The sequence below is a fragment of the Ictidomys tridecemlineatus genome, chromosome X, assembly GCF_052094955.1.
Source record: "Ictidomys tridecemlineatus isolate mIctTri1 chromosome X, mIctTri1.hap1, whole genome shotgun sequence".
Classification (NCBI taxonomy): domain Eukaryota; kingdom Metazoa; phylum Chordata; class Mammalia; order Rodentia; family Sciuridae; genus Ictidomys; species Ictidomys tridecemlineatus.
The window spans coordinates 70,605,065-70,621,134 of NC_135493.1; the positions used below are offsets into that span (position 1 = coordinate 70,605,065).

General features: G+C 35.3%; 1 long non-coding RNA gene across 1 annotated transcript in view; it reads right to left on the minus strand.

The window, feature by feature from the left end:
- Positions 1–15,787, minus strand: part of LOC144371627 (uncharacterized) — a 41,785-nt gene extending 25,998 nt beyond the window's left edge. The window contains exons 1-2 of the long non-coding RNA XR_013431580.1: positions 15,714–15,787; positions 8,334–8,429 (exon numbers count right to left, since the gene is read on the minus strand). This is a non-coding gene — a long non-coding RNA (uncharacterized LOC144371627). The remainder of the gene's footprint in view (positions 1–8,333; positions 8,430–15,713) is intronic.
- Between the last annotated feature and the right edge of the window lie 283 nt (positions 15,788–16,070).

Consider the following 16,070-nt stretch of genomic DNA (forward strand, 5'->3'; position numbering starts at 1 on the left):
GGAATTGGACTTAACTTTCCTATGTTCATATATGAATACATGACCAGTATGACTACAAACCATGTGGAACCACAAAAATGGGAAGTTATACTTCATGTATGTATGATATGTGAAAATATATTCTACTATCATGTATAACTTAAAAGAACAAATAAAAAAGTTTAAAAATCTTTTTTCATCTAGCTATTTAAAATATACAATAAATATTATTAGCCATAGTCACTTTAGTGCATAAGAGTACCAGAACTTTTTCTTCCTATCTGACTGTAACATTTTATACATATACCATTGTGTATGTGTGTGTGTGTGTATATATATATATATATATATATTCACATTTTCTTTATCTGTTCATCCATTTGTAGACACATAGTTTATTTCTATCTCTTGGCTATTGTGAATAGTGCTGCAGTAAACATGGGAGTGCAGATGTCTCTTTGATATACTGATCAAATTTCTTTCAGTAGTGGTATTACTGGATCATATGGTTATTCCATTTAAATTTTAAATTTTAATACTAACAATATCTTCATACTTTTTTCCCAGAATGAGAGTAATAATTTGTATTCCCACCAATACTGTATAAGAATTCACCTTTCTTTGCATCCTCATCAGTATTTTTTTTTTCTTTGTCTTGATTGTAGTCATTCTAAATGAATTGCAATGATCATAACAAACTACTGTGAATGATTATATGCCAACACATTGGAAAACCTTGGTGAAATGGATAAATTCTTGAACACATAAACCCTGCTAACTTTCAATCAAGAAGAAATAGCCATTTAAATAAACTTTAATTGAAAAAGTTGATATCCATATGTAGAAGAATAAAAGTTGGTGCTTACCTCTGTGCACAATATTCAACTCAAAGTGAATCGAAGATCTAGGAATTAGACCAGAATCTTTGCAACTGCTTGAAGAAAATACAAGGTCAACACTCTAACACATTTGTGCAGGAGCCCACTTCCTTTAAAAGACACCAGAGGAACAATAAATAAAACCAAAAAATGAATAAGTAGAAAGGCATCAAATTTTAAGGGTTTCTGCACAGCAAAGGAAACAATTAAGAACATGAAGAAAGAGCCTACAGAATGGGAGAACATCTTCCCCAGCTGTTCCTCCAATAGGGAATTAATATATAGAATATACAAATAACTCAAAAAACTTAATATCCCAAACCTCAATAATCTTAATAAATAGGAATAAGAACTAAACTGACAATTCTGAAAAGGAGAAATATACATAGTCAACAAACTTATGAAAAATATACGACATCCTTAGACACCAGGGAAATGCAAATCAAAAATACATTAAAATTCTGTCTCACTCCAGGTAGAATGGAACTTCTCAAGAATTTAAATCATAATGCTAGTGAGGATGAAGGGGAAAAGGTACACTCATACACTGTTGGTAGAAATGCAAATTAGTACACACCACTCTGCAAAACACTATTGAGATTCCTCAAAAGCCTAGGAATGGAATCACCATGTGACCCAGCTATACCACTACTTGGTATTTATCCTGAAGAACTAAAAGAAACACCCTGTAGTGATAGGCACATCAATATTTATACCAGTGCAATTCATAATATTCTAGTTATGGAGTCAGCTCAGATGCCCATGAAAAAATGAATGGATCAAGAAAATGTCATATATATACACAATGGAGTTTTACTCAGCCATAAAGATGAATGAAGTTATGGCATTTACTGATAAATGGATGGAACTGGTGGACATCACACTAAATGAAGTAAGACAGACTAAGAAAGTAAAGGGTAAAATGTTTTCTCTCGTATACAGGCCAAAATAAGTAAAAAAATAAAAACATGGGGTACCAGATGTCATGAGGATAGATGGAAGATCAGTGGAGAAGAAGAAGGAGATTAAGAGGCAGGGAGGAGGGACAGAAAAGGGAAAAGACGGGGAATTAATATGACAAAATTATGCCATGTGCATGTGTAAATATATCACAACGAATTATGCCTTCATGTATATCTATAAATTACCAATTGAAAATAAATAATAGAAGAAAGACCAGTAGAGTAGAATAAAAGGAATGAGAGACTGAAGAAAGAAAGAGAGGAAAAGAGGAGGTTCCAGAGCCTAAAATGGAGCAAATCACATTTTATGTACATATGATTATGTAAAAATGGCAACTATTATTATAACTATAATACACCAATATAAAAATTTTAAATGTAAAGATAAAAATATATAAAAGAAGAAATAGAAAATTTCAAGACATGAGTAATGGATGACAAAATTGAAGCGGTAATAAGAATTCTACTGTCAAAGAAAATTCCAAGACCTGAAGGCTTCTTTGCTGAAATCTACGTTATTTCTAGTAATACTTTATAAGTCTCATTCTCTTTTTATTCTGTTTTATTTATACAATAATTAGATATCTTGTGCTTTTTGCTACTATTCCACAAGTCGCTTAGAGTTTGCTCATTGTTTTTTATTTCCTCTCCATTAAGATTGAATATCTTCAATTGATCTTTCTTCAGATTAACCACTTTGATTCTCTGTTCTCTTCATCCCACTATTAGCTAGTTGAGAATTCTTTTTAATTCTCTTATGGGATTCTTTTTAGTCTTTTAATCTGTGTGTGGATCTTGAGCATAGTATGTCATTTTATTCCTTGTTTCCTGTTCTTTATTTCTATAGTTCATGTTTCTATATTCTCATTGTTTCAAGAGAAGTTTTAATTGTGTATCGAAACAATTTAATGATGACTGCTTTAAAATCCTTGTTAAAAGAGAAAAGTGAAGCAGGGGACATCACGAAATCAACATGGTGTTGGCACCAAAACAGACATAAAGACCAAAGGAACAGAACAGAAGATACACACACACATACACACACACACACACACACACACACAGTTATCTCATATTACACAAAGGTGCCATATACATTGGAGCAAAGATACCCTCTTCAACAAGTGGTGCTGGGAAAACTGGAAATCCATATATAGTAGAATAAAATTGAACCCCTTTGTCTCACTCTGCACATACTCAACTCAAAGTGGACCAAGGACCTAAGCATTAGACCAGAGGTTCTACATATACTATAATAAAAAGTAAACCCAACTCCTCATCATGTTGGTTTAGGACCTAACTTTCTCAACAAGACTCCTAAAGCATAAGAAGTAAAATCAAGAATCAATAAATGGGATGGTGTCAAACTAAGAAGCTTCTTCACAGCAAAAGAAACAATCAAGAACATGAAGAGAGAGCCTAAAGAATGGGTAAAAATTGTTACTGCTTACACCTTTAATAGAACATTAATCTCCAGGATATACAAAGAACTCAAAAAACTTAACACCAAAAAATGAAATAACTCAGCTGGGTATGGTGGCACACACCTCTAATCCCAGATGCTTGGGAGGCTGAGGCAGGAGGATCTCAATTTCAAAGCCAGACTCAGCAACAGCAAGACACTAAGGAACTCAGTGAGACTCTTGTCTTTACATAAAACACAATATAGGGCTAGGGATGTGGCTCAGTGATTGAGTGCCCTTGGGTTCAAGTCCCAATAACTCCCCCAAATAAAAACCCAAATAACCCTATTAATAAATGGGTAGAGGAGCTGAACAGACACTTCACAGAAGAAGAAATACAAATGGTCAACAAATATATGAAAAATGTTCAACATCTCTTGTAATTAGAGAAATTTAATTAAAACGACACAGAGATTCATCTCACTCTAGTCAATATGGCAATCATCAAGACAAGTAACATTAAATGTTGACAAAGATGTGGGGAAAAGGGTACATTGCTGGTAGGACTGTAAATGTGTACAACCAGTCTGAAAAGTAGTATGGAAATTCCTCAGAAAACTTGGACTGCAACCACCAATTGACCTAGTTATCTCACTCCTTGGCTTGTACTGAAAAGACTTAAAATCAGCATACTATAGGGACATGGCAACATCAGTGTTTAATTGCAGCTTAATTCACAATAGCAAAGCTATGGAATCAACCTAGGTGCTCTTCAACAGATGAATGTCATGGTTCAAAATGACAACAACTATTATTATAACTATAATACACTAATATAAACATTTTAAATATAAAGATAAAAATATATAAAAGAAGAAATAAAAAACCCAAATAACCTATTTCTAGATTCTATGCACAATGTAATATTACTCATCCATAAAGACGAATGAAATTATGTCATTTGCCAGTAAGTGGATGGAACTCAGAATGTCATGCTAAGTGAAAGTCAATCCTCCAAAAGCCAAACCTGGATGTACTGTCTGATATGTGGGTACTAACACACAACAGAGGGATGGAAAGAAAGAATAGAAATTTATTGGATTAGACAAAGGGGAATGAAGACAGGAGATGAGGATGGGTTTGGGAAAGACAGTAAGGGTTTGGGAAAGACAGTAAAATGAGTCAGACATAACTTTCCTATGTTCATATATGAATACATGACCAGTGAAACTCCATATCATGTACAACCACAAGAATGGGATTTTAGGGGCTGAGGTTGTGGCTCACTGATAGAAGTGCTCACCAAGCACATGTGAGGCCCTAGGTTCAATCCTCAGCATCACATAAAATTAAATAAATAATATAAAGGTATTGTGTCCAACTACAACTAAAAAATAAATATTAAAAAAGAATGGAATGCTTATTATAATAAGCAATATTCTATGTATGCATATGTTAAAATACACTCTACTGTCATGTATATCTAAAAATAACAAATAAAAATATCCTTGCTAAATAATTTCAATATTCACTTCATCTTTGTTTTATCATCAGTGGGTTATATTTTCTTATTCAAATTGTCATTGTTTTAATGACATGATTTTTAATTGAATTTTGGATATTTTGGATACTATTTTAGGACACTCTGGGTCCTCTTTAAATCTTTTGTGTTAGCAGACACTGGCTGTTTAGCTTCTGCAAACAAATCTGGTCTTACTGTTGTCTGTGATTTCAATGTTAGCTTAATTTTCAGAGCCTTTGCCTGCTATTTTGTTGATAGGTTTCATTTGTTCCCTTTATTTCTGACAAAGGGTGGTGGAATGTGTTTTTCCAGACAGCATCATTTGTTCCCTCTCTTTGGGTGAAAAAAGTGTCAGGGACAGAAAATTGCAGAAACAAAGAGGCTTATATAGCTGCTGGACTTTTTTAGGGGGAGGGTAGGGAACCCCAGACTCTGAATGTCAGTATTTTCCAGCCTCATGTTTGTTGTAGCAATGTTCCTATTTCTAGATGCCAGGGTGGTCTAGTAAGGTCTGTAGGGAAAGGAACTTCTCAGGCTGGGCTTCTCTTATGGCAGGGTGGGCGTGAGGAGCTTGCCAATTTCTTACTCCACACATTATCCTTAGGAGTTTTTGATATGCAATCATTGCTAATGACCCCTAGACTATGATCTCTGAGACTCTTCCATTTGTGATTACCTGAAAGTTTATGAAGGAAAAATTGACCTTAATAGAGGATTTGGGGAATTAGAAGAAGACTTTATGTGTGATCATCTATTTCTCTGTGTTTAGGAGCAAATAGCAGGAACTCACAGGCTCTCACGTGATGGAAGCTGTCACTTTGTGATCTGCACTGTAGTCTGAGAATGATTCTTCATAAATCATAAGACATAATATTTATACTGCTTTGAAAACTGTTGTGAGGTTGAATTAAGATTAAGGAATATGAAACCACTCTGTAAATGTTCACAACTTAAGAAATAGCAAATTGAAAAACAGGAATATTAAATTCTATATTACAAGGTGGCAATGAGAATGAAGTTGAATCATAAAAAAGTGGAGGGCAGGAATTGGATTCATGTAGATTGCATAACAGGATTGTTGACACATATCACACAATAGTGAGTGAAGTGTCTACCATGCATTTATATCTCAATTAATATTATCCTCAGATTTAGGGATTCCTAAATATCTCCCTTGAAATGTAAAATGGATAGCAAGCAATAAATTTGCCAATTGTATATGGAATCAGAGCTAGAGAAATTCCATAAATTTAAATAATGTTGCTAAAGCTGCTATTGACAAAATTAGAATTATTTTCCAAATAAAACCAAAATATATAAAATTCTTGGACATGCACATATGCATGGACATAATGAAGGGGTCTTTACTAGAAGATAGCCAACTTACGTTTGGAAACACTCTCTCATATTACCTCCATTCTCTGTCACCATCACTTTTGTTTTTTGTCTCAAAGTTTATTACTCCTTCCTCTATGATCATTCTTTTCTTTAGTTTCCAGGACACCACATACTCCTGATATTGCTCCTGCTTCTCTCACCAGTTGTTTTCAGTTTTCTTTTGTTGGTTCTTTTTTTATTATCCAAATCTCTTAATGGTAAAATATCCCAGGATTCAGTCAGTCTTCACATCTTTTCTTTTTGCCTATGCTCCTTTCATTGAAAAACCACCACTTGAAATTTTAAATGGTAATTTCATTTCCTCCCATCTAGTATTCTCAGGAAGTTCTTACACAATGTCCAAAGTCACATAGCTAAGAAACAAGAATTGGAGGTTTAAACTCAACTGTCATGGTGTTAAATGAAGTTCAGGAATGATTCTTGGGGAAAAAACTCAGGTCACTTTCACAAAATGCTATTCTAGAATGATATAAGGGCATCTTGCCAGCTGCTGGCTCATCTTTATCCTTCCTCATATAGGGTTAGGCCTGGGCAGCCCCAGACTTTTATGTTGCTCAAACTGAAATGTTCTCACAAATACTGATCATCTCACCAAGTCATATATCCCAGAATTTTTTGGAACATTGCTGAGTCTACTTCCCCTGTCACCAACTGTACATGTTGAAATGTCAGACATTTTCTAAAATTTTCTCTGGATGCATCCCCAAACACCAAATGCTCCTAATTTATGTTGTTTTCCTATGAGTTTAGCACTTCCTTTGATTCTTAGAATGCCAGAGCCAAGGGGGGCCTACTTGCCATCTGATAGGCAGAGGTAGGAAGATACTTACCCAGGGTCATGGAGTATGGCAGTGGCACACCAACCAGAAACAAGGCTCTTTTACTCCCAGTCAAATCATGATAACCAGTTAAACATTAATCAAAGCATTGGTGGCACAGCCTCTTATCAACTTTTCTCTCTATCCTCTGTCCACCTTCTAATCCCCCAGGGTACTATGATTTTTGCCAGTTAAGAGTGTGTTTATGGGAAAGGAAAACCTAACAATAATTAGCGCAGCATGTATTGGTCAAGAAAGGGGTCACTTTCTGATCAGTAGGCTTTTTGGGCTACCAGGCCCATAGCTGTCTCTCAGGACTCCCTGGGACACTCTGACCTTAGTATGCCTTAGTGTGACCATGCTTAGATCAGTAGGACATTTAGACAGTTATTTGCAGGATTGGGAGAATGTAGTCTCTCAGTCCAGATGTCTATGAAAAACTCTGGGGGCAAAAAAGTGGGCAGGGTAGTAATAATTTATAACTATTAGCATACCTATTATGTGCTGGGTTATGTGAGAGATGCACTAAATATATTTAGCTCATTATTTTTCCTATACCTAAATATTATTAATATATCAATAAGGATAATGACCTCCTAATTTACCCAATTTGGCTTTACTGATTTACTTAAACCTGATTTACTCAAAAGTTACATAGCAAGTAGAAGCCCATATTAGGACTGAACTTGAAAAGACTCACTGCAATTTGCATGCACTTTTCTAGGAATAAGTGCAACCATGGATAAATTTTTGTACTATATTCCAGATACTATGCTAGGTTTTGGGTGTAGCATTAAACTAATTGCAACATACCTGTGAGTTAGTTATTATTCCCATTTTATAGGACAGAAAATAAAGGCTCAGAGACTATATGTGATTTAATTAAGATCCTATATGTAGCAAGCTATTGTGTCAGTATTTCAAGCCAGCTATGTCTGATTTCATAGCATGCAATTCTCTGCCAAGCTGTCTCTTTCAGAGATTGGGAGATAATACAGAGAGGATGAATGAAGCTTTCAAAGGAGAGATATTCTTGATGGCTTTAAAAACAATTTATAAATCTTACATATTAAATCTCTGATATTATAATTCTAGGAGGAAAGGACAAATTCAAGGTGTATGATTAGGTTGCTGTAGTATTCGAATCCCAGAGAACAGATTAGCCTTCCATCTTTAACCTCATTCTAAAAAAATTTGGATGCAATGAAGTTGATACTGATTGGAAAATGGAAGGTGCTCTCACAGGTGTCAAACTGAGTGAGACTCTGTTAGGAAAGTAAAGATTAACCCTTCAAGTACACTCCATTATGCATCCAGAACCCCTGGAATGACTTGTCATTAGTAAGGAAACTTGGTGGTTTTCTACTACTTACATTCAGCTGCTTCTTTTCAGTATGTAAAAAGCACCATCTATCACTCCAACTGGCTCAGTATAAGTCCAAATCAGACAGATGTCAGCTGTGTTCTACCTGTATGTAATAGATTGAAAATGAACAAGAGAGGGTTGCATCTGTGCTGCAGTTCTATAGACTTTTATCCTTCTGGTAAGTCCGGCCTTTTAAAACATTGTAGGAATCTTTGGTTTCAGTATGATCCTCTATAAAAGTATTGGTGATGAGTTCCTGGACTCATTATTAGCTTCATGGTTGGATCGTGTATTTTAACATATGTGCCCTAGGAGCTTAAGGTAGTTTCCAGCACCAAATCATGCCCAAGAGGTGTTAGATAAATGAATAAAATCAAATTCACAAAGAAGTTCCGTGTCCTTGTCCAGTAGGCAGGACAGAAAAAAAAGAAGCTAAAAGCTTGGCAAAACCTACAAAGTCAGCTAATCTAATCCTTGACCTGATTTCTTTTACAAGTTTCTACCCAACTTATCTTTCAAGCCCTGCTTGCACACTTCCATTTACAGGAGATCATGAGTATGTAACTCACTTATAATTGTTTTCCTTGTGCTGAGTGAAATATGTTTCTCTACAACTTCCACCTTTGTGTTTTAGCTCTTTTTCCTAGGCCCTCACAGACCCAATATTTTTCTACATCTTCCTTGTAATAAAGTCTAAGCTCCAGCACATTCAATGATTCCACATGAAACCTGGAATCTTGCCTATTCTTCACCCTATCAACCTCTCCTCTACACCCATCCTATTTTTTCCATGTCAGTTGAGGGATATGGACAGACCTGAACACAAAACACTTACTTGACATTACAGAATTAAGAAGAATACATGTCTTCATTTGAAAAGTATAATTTCTACTTATAAAGCCTCAAGCAAAACTTTTCTCTCTCTTCCTTTTAAAATTCCTTCCATTTTTTCCCTTTCTTTGTTTGGTAATAATTTCACTTTCTTTCTAGTGATATTCACACAATGACCTGTGGTTCAAATGTGGCCCCCTGTCATTTTTTATAAATGAAATTATGTTGGAACATAACCAGGCCTGCTTATTTACATATTGTCCGTGTCTGCTTTAATACTACAAGGGTAGAATTGAATAGTTGATACAAGAACTGTCTCACAACAGCTAACATATTTACTATCTGGTACTTTAGAAAAGTTTGCAGAGCCTTATACTTGATTTATAATAGGTTTTTTAAAATAATCACTGTATTACTTATTGTTAAAAAGAAAAATAAAACTGTTTACCAAAGTTGCTTAAATTCACTTGATTGAGCATGAATAGAAAGGAATTTTGAACCCAGGTCTGTTTGTTCACTGTCGAGTGTTTTTACTATGCTCTAGTCCCTACCTGATTCAACTCTACCCAACTCAGAATAACTCAACTAAGTCACTCCCTTGATCCTTCCATGATAACCATGCCAATCGGTGCTGTGATCTCAGTCTCTTTGGCCCATGAGTATGATAGGCATTCTAGACAAAAAGCCATTCAGGAGACTTTGTATACTAGGCTAGTGAAATTTGTCTGGCTGAATCTCAGGACACACCAGGGCAAGCAGAGATCCCTATCCAGTCTGTGCCATATTCTAGGAGTAGGAAATACTAGTGGTCTGACCAACGGGGTGTTCTAACAGTCACTATGCTTTATGTCCTTCAATCTGGCAATCTTTCTAAGAGCAAGAGAGAGAGAGAGAGAGAGAGAGAGAGAGAGAGAGAGAGAGAGAGAGAGAGAGAGACTTGATCACCAAGAACAAACTACCTTTGATTCATCCATTTCCTTATTAATTTTGCTTTTTTGTAACTGATCACTCATTTGGAATATTTTATAGTTTCTATAAGAGCTGAACACAGCTGCCTAGACTTTCCTGTCCATTTTGTGAGAGGACCTGGATGAGCCTCAAGAATGGGGCCCAGCTATGGATACTTCAATCAAGAACACACAGGCAAGTAGAAGGGCAAGGGCCAAAGCAGCCAATGCAGGCCACTATGAGACTTTCCCTCATTCTTGCCTCTACTAAACATTATCCCACAAAAGCATGCAACAATGAGAAGAGAGATACACAGTAAGCATAGGAAGAAGGCATTTAGGTACACTTTTACCACCTGAATTTTGATATTCAGAACAACATAACTCACTAGTCCCTTAGAGACCATCTTATCCAACCATCATTTTAAAATTGGAAAGCTGATGCTCAGAGTAGGTAAATGATACACCCATGGTCACACATAAGATCAATTCACATGCACATAATTATTGCAATCTTTAAGCTGAACTAGGCTTTATATATTGTTTTTCTAAATCTTCATTTTTAGATGAGGATACTGAGATGCAATTGTCTCTAGTGTAACATTACACCTATTGGTATTTGACATAGAGTAAGAATTCAAGAAATTTTTACTGAAATAGACATAAATCATAAGAAAAGATCTTTGACAATATCTTGTTTGCCTATCTCCCATTTTGCAGGTGCACAAAACAGTGTTCAGGAGGAAAAGATATTTCCTACATCCTGGTAAGAATTAGAACTGAGACTACAACCAAGCCATTCTAAAGTTAAGTAATATACTCAAGGTCACCCAGTTAATATATGACACTGCAAAATGAGTTCATCTTACCCTGAAGAAAATTCACATTCATGCCTGCCTTCTTTCCTTCCTTCTTTCTTTTTTCATTCCTATCTTTTTTTCTTTCTCTAAGACTTCCTGAACCCATGCCATCCATGAACTGATACAGTAATACATAAAACGCAGTTTTTTCAAACAAGGTGTTCATGTCTTCTAGAAGAAGGAGTATGTAAGTAAGCATTTACAGAAAGTACTCCTGTCAAGATATGAAGGTCAGAGTACATAAGTCAGAATGAAAGAACAGTGGGAAATTTCTCAGAAGGATTGGCATTTGAGATGGCTCTTGTGAGAAAGTAGGAATTTACCAGGGATAGAAGTTAGGCAAGGACATTTTATATGGGGTTAATAGTATTTGCAAAGTCATAACATGTTTGGAGAAGGCTGAATAGTAAAGCGTGATTGACATAAGAGACTATGGAGAAAAATTTTTAAGGGATGTTTATGGAGTAGAAAATGAGAAAATGAAATTACTATGGGCCTTTAAAAAGACTAAGATCATAGAGTTTAGCCTGAAGGTCAACAGAAAATGTTTTAAAATAGAGGATTGATGTGGTCAGTTTTGTGACATTAACTGATCATTATACAGAAATTTGGGCATCTCTTACCTCTGTCATAAGATATCTTAGACGACACTTTCATGTATTTTTCTGCAGTAACAAGTCCTTAGAACCCCCTAGGAGCTTAGTAGTCATTAAATCCAGTATTTTCACTCTGCTTTTAAACACTTTTCTAGCCACCTAGATATTTGTCTCTTCTTATATTCTCCTATAACGGTGTCTTCCTCTCAGTCTTGAAAGTGTGGTACAGCAGAACATGGTATAAGGAACGCACAGTAGAAAGAAAAAGAATGCATGGTTCTATTGCCATTTCAGTAATTATAGATGTAGCCATGGATGTTCCCTGGCAAAGAATAACTTCATAGAGGGCAATTTCAGGGGTGATAGAAAATAATGGATAAAAGTACTTCTTTCAAAGAAGAGAACTTGTGTCTAACCAAGGAAGTAACTCCACTATCAGGACAGGGAAACTTACCTATAGAAAGCTTTATTTCTCATTTTTGAGGAATGTTGTTTGCACATTTCTCATGCTCTCATTTTCTGAAGGAATTTTTTGTGGTTATTCTGTCTCTACTTATTTCCTCATTGTATTTGGGATATCAGCACGGAAAGATAATTTCTCATTTAGTTAATAGATCACTGGATCATGGGGAATCATATTTGAAGTTGATGGGGATGAATAAGTTATGAAGACATCCTAAATTTGACATGGATGCAGTAACTGGATGAGACTTTGGGTTTTCTCTCTTGGGGAAGAGATGAATATGTTCCATGTGGGCATAGAAGTGTTTATGAGTGGTGAGGGTGTGACTGTGGAATGGTCTACTGGTTTTCCACCATCTTTTTTTGTCCTTTAAGGAAACAAAAATTAAATTTTAAATGAGTCCATTACCACTACATTTTCTAGTTTTCCTGGGACATTATTATCTCTTGTTTTCAGAAAAGAACAATTGGCTTAACAAAGTCATTTAGCTATTAAATGGCCAACTTGAGATCCAAGTGAAGATATATCTGATTGATTCCTTTATTCTCATCAGTTTTTTTTTTACATGAGCATAAGTTAATTTGGAGGGTTTAGAGGGCGAGGTAAGTAAAGTTAATCTAATCCTGAGGGGATTTCTCATTCATAATATTCTTAATACTTCTGCCAAGTCCAAATTGCTTAACTGCTTTCTTTCCAGATGGTGATTCTCAGTTATATGCTCTCTCAGAATAAAAGGGCAGGAAGAATTCATTTAATTGTTCCTGCATAGATGGTGTTCTGGGGCTCAGAGAAAGGGAATGACTTACCTACGTTCTCAAGGCAGTTTTGATAGAGTGATAGCCATAATAATATCTTACTGCACAGCCTGGTCCTCTTTACCTTCCAGTTTAGTTTCCACTCTTAGAATTGTTAGAACTGAAAAAAGTCTTTAAACCATTAAGTTTGGCATTCTCAAAGCTGTATTACATAGAACTGGTAGATATCATAAATTATTTTTCTTAAATAATCTTTTGGAAGTCTAGGTTAAGCAAGTATTCTAGCCAAAATTAAATAGGTTTTCTTCTAGATGCTGCTATATTGCCTTAGGCAAGTTGCTTAACCTCTCTGTCTGTTTCCTAATTCCAAGATGAGGCTAATAAAAGGATCTACATTGCTTTGTTTTTAGTCAGATTCCATGAACTAACATTTAAAATGTATTTATCAATTAAAAGAAAATAATATAATATAAAATTAAGTCACAGTATTTTCTTACAATGGAATACTACATGATGATGAAGATGGACAAGTATGGTATACACAATAACATGGATGAAGTTTCACAAAATAATGTTGTTAATGACATTAGAAACAAAATATACAAAGTGTATAATTCCATTTGAGATATTTTCAAAAACAAGCAAAACTAATCTACAGTGACAAGATGAAATAGTGGTTACTGCTGGGAAGAGGTAGAAGATATTACTGGAAGGGTGCTCAAAGGAGCTTCCAGGATATTCACAATGTTCTGTTTCTTGAAATAGGTGATGATTACATGGTTGTGCTCACTTTGTGAACATTTTTAAAGAGGTACTCATGATTTGTGTGCATTTTGTATATCGCACTTTAACAAAAAAGTCAATTTAAAGTAGTACATTGGCATTTTCTAAAAGAGAGATATTGTGCATGATACTTGACCATAGAAGTACTATTGAGGGGTACTAGGTACATGAAGTGAGATAAAAGTTAAGACAGAGTTACTAGTTTGAAGGAAGTCTAAGTTAAGGGGGAAGGTAGACACATGCTTTGTACCAAACTTTGGGCAAGCAGACAAAAACTATAAACAAAGCTCAAAACAAGTGTGAAAGGGACAATATTAACTTTAGGTTGGGCAGAATTAATGATTCTGCCAAGCAAAAGAAAGCATCACCCATGGATTTAGTAGGATGCAAAATGTGTAATCCTATAAATGGTTCGGTATCCAATCGAGGTGGAGAATGGGTAAATATGGGACCGGAGACATGGCCAGTTGTACATTAGTACTTTTCTACAACAAACAATACACAAATTATTGAGGAGACAATGGTGATAGAAAAAAAAAGTAATAAAATCCCAGTTATTGACCCCAAAGACCTGATACCATAGGGGATGGACTTAAATAGATAGTTACTGTAAACCCAGTGATTTGAGAGAGAAAAATAGGTGCTGTGGGGTCTATATTTGGAGGGCATCTTATCCCTCTTTATGGAATAAAAAGGCTTTCTGCCTCCTGAAAGAGGATAATATCTAATATAACTACTTCTTACCACTACCATTGCTTCTACTTGGATCCTGTATCTCCTATCTTGTTTCTGTATTTCTACTCTAACCCCTTAAAAGTCATTTCTCAATGCAGCAACTAGAGGAACCTTGTTAAACTTTCAGATTATGTCATTTCTCCACTTGAAAACCTGGCATGGTTTTCCATTTTAAACAGAGTAAAAGTCAAAGTCCTCATATTCTCATACACAGACTTGCATGATCCTTAAACCTGTTCGCTCTTCAACTTAATCTCTTACCACTCTTTCTCATTAGTACTGGCTACTTCTCCAACATACCAGTTGAATTCCTACATTAAGCCTTTTGAACTTATCTATTTCCTCTGCTTAGAATACTCTTCCCTTAGATATCTATAATGACTTACTTGTTCAATTTATTCAGATGTTCATCAAAATGCCATTTCATTAATTAAGGCTTTCCTTGGCAACTTTATCTAAAATTGCAATTTTACCTCATATACAAAACTCCTCTCTAACTACTTTTTATGTATTTCTAACAATATATATTTAGCCTTTTTATATTTTCAGGTATGTTTCCCTCTATGTAGAATTTAAGCTCTGTTGTAGATTTTTCTAAGTTCACTATTATATCTGTAGGTACATAGTAGGTATTCAGTAATTATCTGTCAAATAAGAAAGAATGAATGAAATTGGGACATAATATTGTTGTTGAAGATGGGCAGTTCTGACAAGGAGTTGAAAAAAGCATCTGAAGTAGCTGAATCAGCATTTACAAAAGTTCAGAGATGAAAAAGGATACTGGGTGAAATACAGACAGTTCAGCCTGACTGGGGCACATTAATATGAAAACAGACGGTAGCAATGAGACAAGAGACAAATATTGAAGGGAATTATAAATCACATTAAAGAGTGTAGTCTTAATCCTAAGGGCAGTATTGAGCCTCTACCAGGTTTTAAGCAGTAGAGAGACAAATTGAGATTTGCCTTTGCAGGATCTCATCCTTTGACTGTATTCTACTCTTAAAAGATGAGGATATTAATTTCCATTAGCAAAATTCTATAAGAAAATTATTTATTAGATTAAATTAAATTTAAAACTCGGTTTTCTCAACTATGACAGAGATCCAATAGTAATACCTAACTTATGGCATTATCATGTGCATTTAAAACAAGTAAAGCTCCTAATTCAAATATAAGGCATATAGTAGATGCTTAACAAATGCTTATTGGCTAGGAAACTCTTTCTGTCCATTTTTTTTTTTGGTGTGTGTGTGTGTGTGTGTATGTGTGTGTGTGTGTGTGTGTGTGTGTGTGTGTGTGTGTGTGTGTGAGAGAGAGAGAGAGAGAGAGAGAGAGAGAGAGAGAGAGAGAGAGAGAGAGAAATAATACAGTGTCACCAATAGAAGGAACTCAAAAGGTTTGTAGTCAAACATACCTGGGCCCAAATTTGGCTTTGCCATTTCCTTACTGTGTAGCTTCTGTAAGTCACTTCGTTTCTGTAACCCTCAGCCTATCTCTCTTAGAAAGGGCTGTTAATACTTAACAACACTTAATGGAAGAGCTGAATTCACATGCTCTATTGAGTGTCTGGGCAGGGGAACAATCCTGATGATGCATTAATGATGAACTTAGTCCATACAAGACAAAGACATATGAAACATACCTCTCTTGGTCATATCTCCTGATTGCTAAGATCTTAACCCAGCCAGCTATCCACCTCCACCACACTTCAGCACCTCCATCCTTGAAAGTACAGCAACTAGATATGAGGTTCTAAAACAGAGTTTTACTC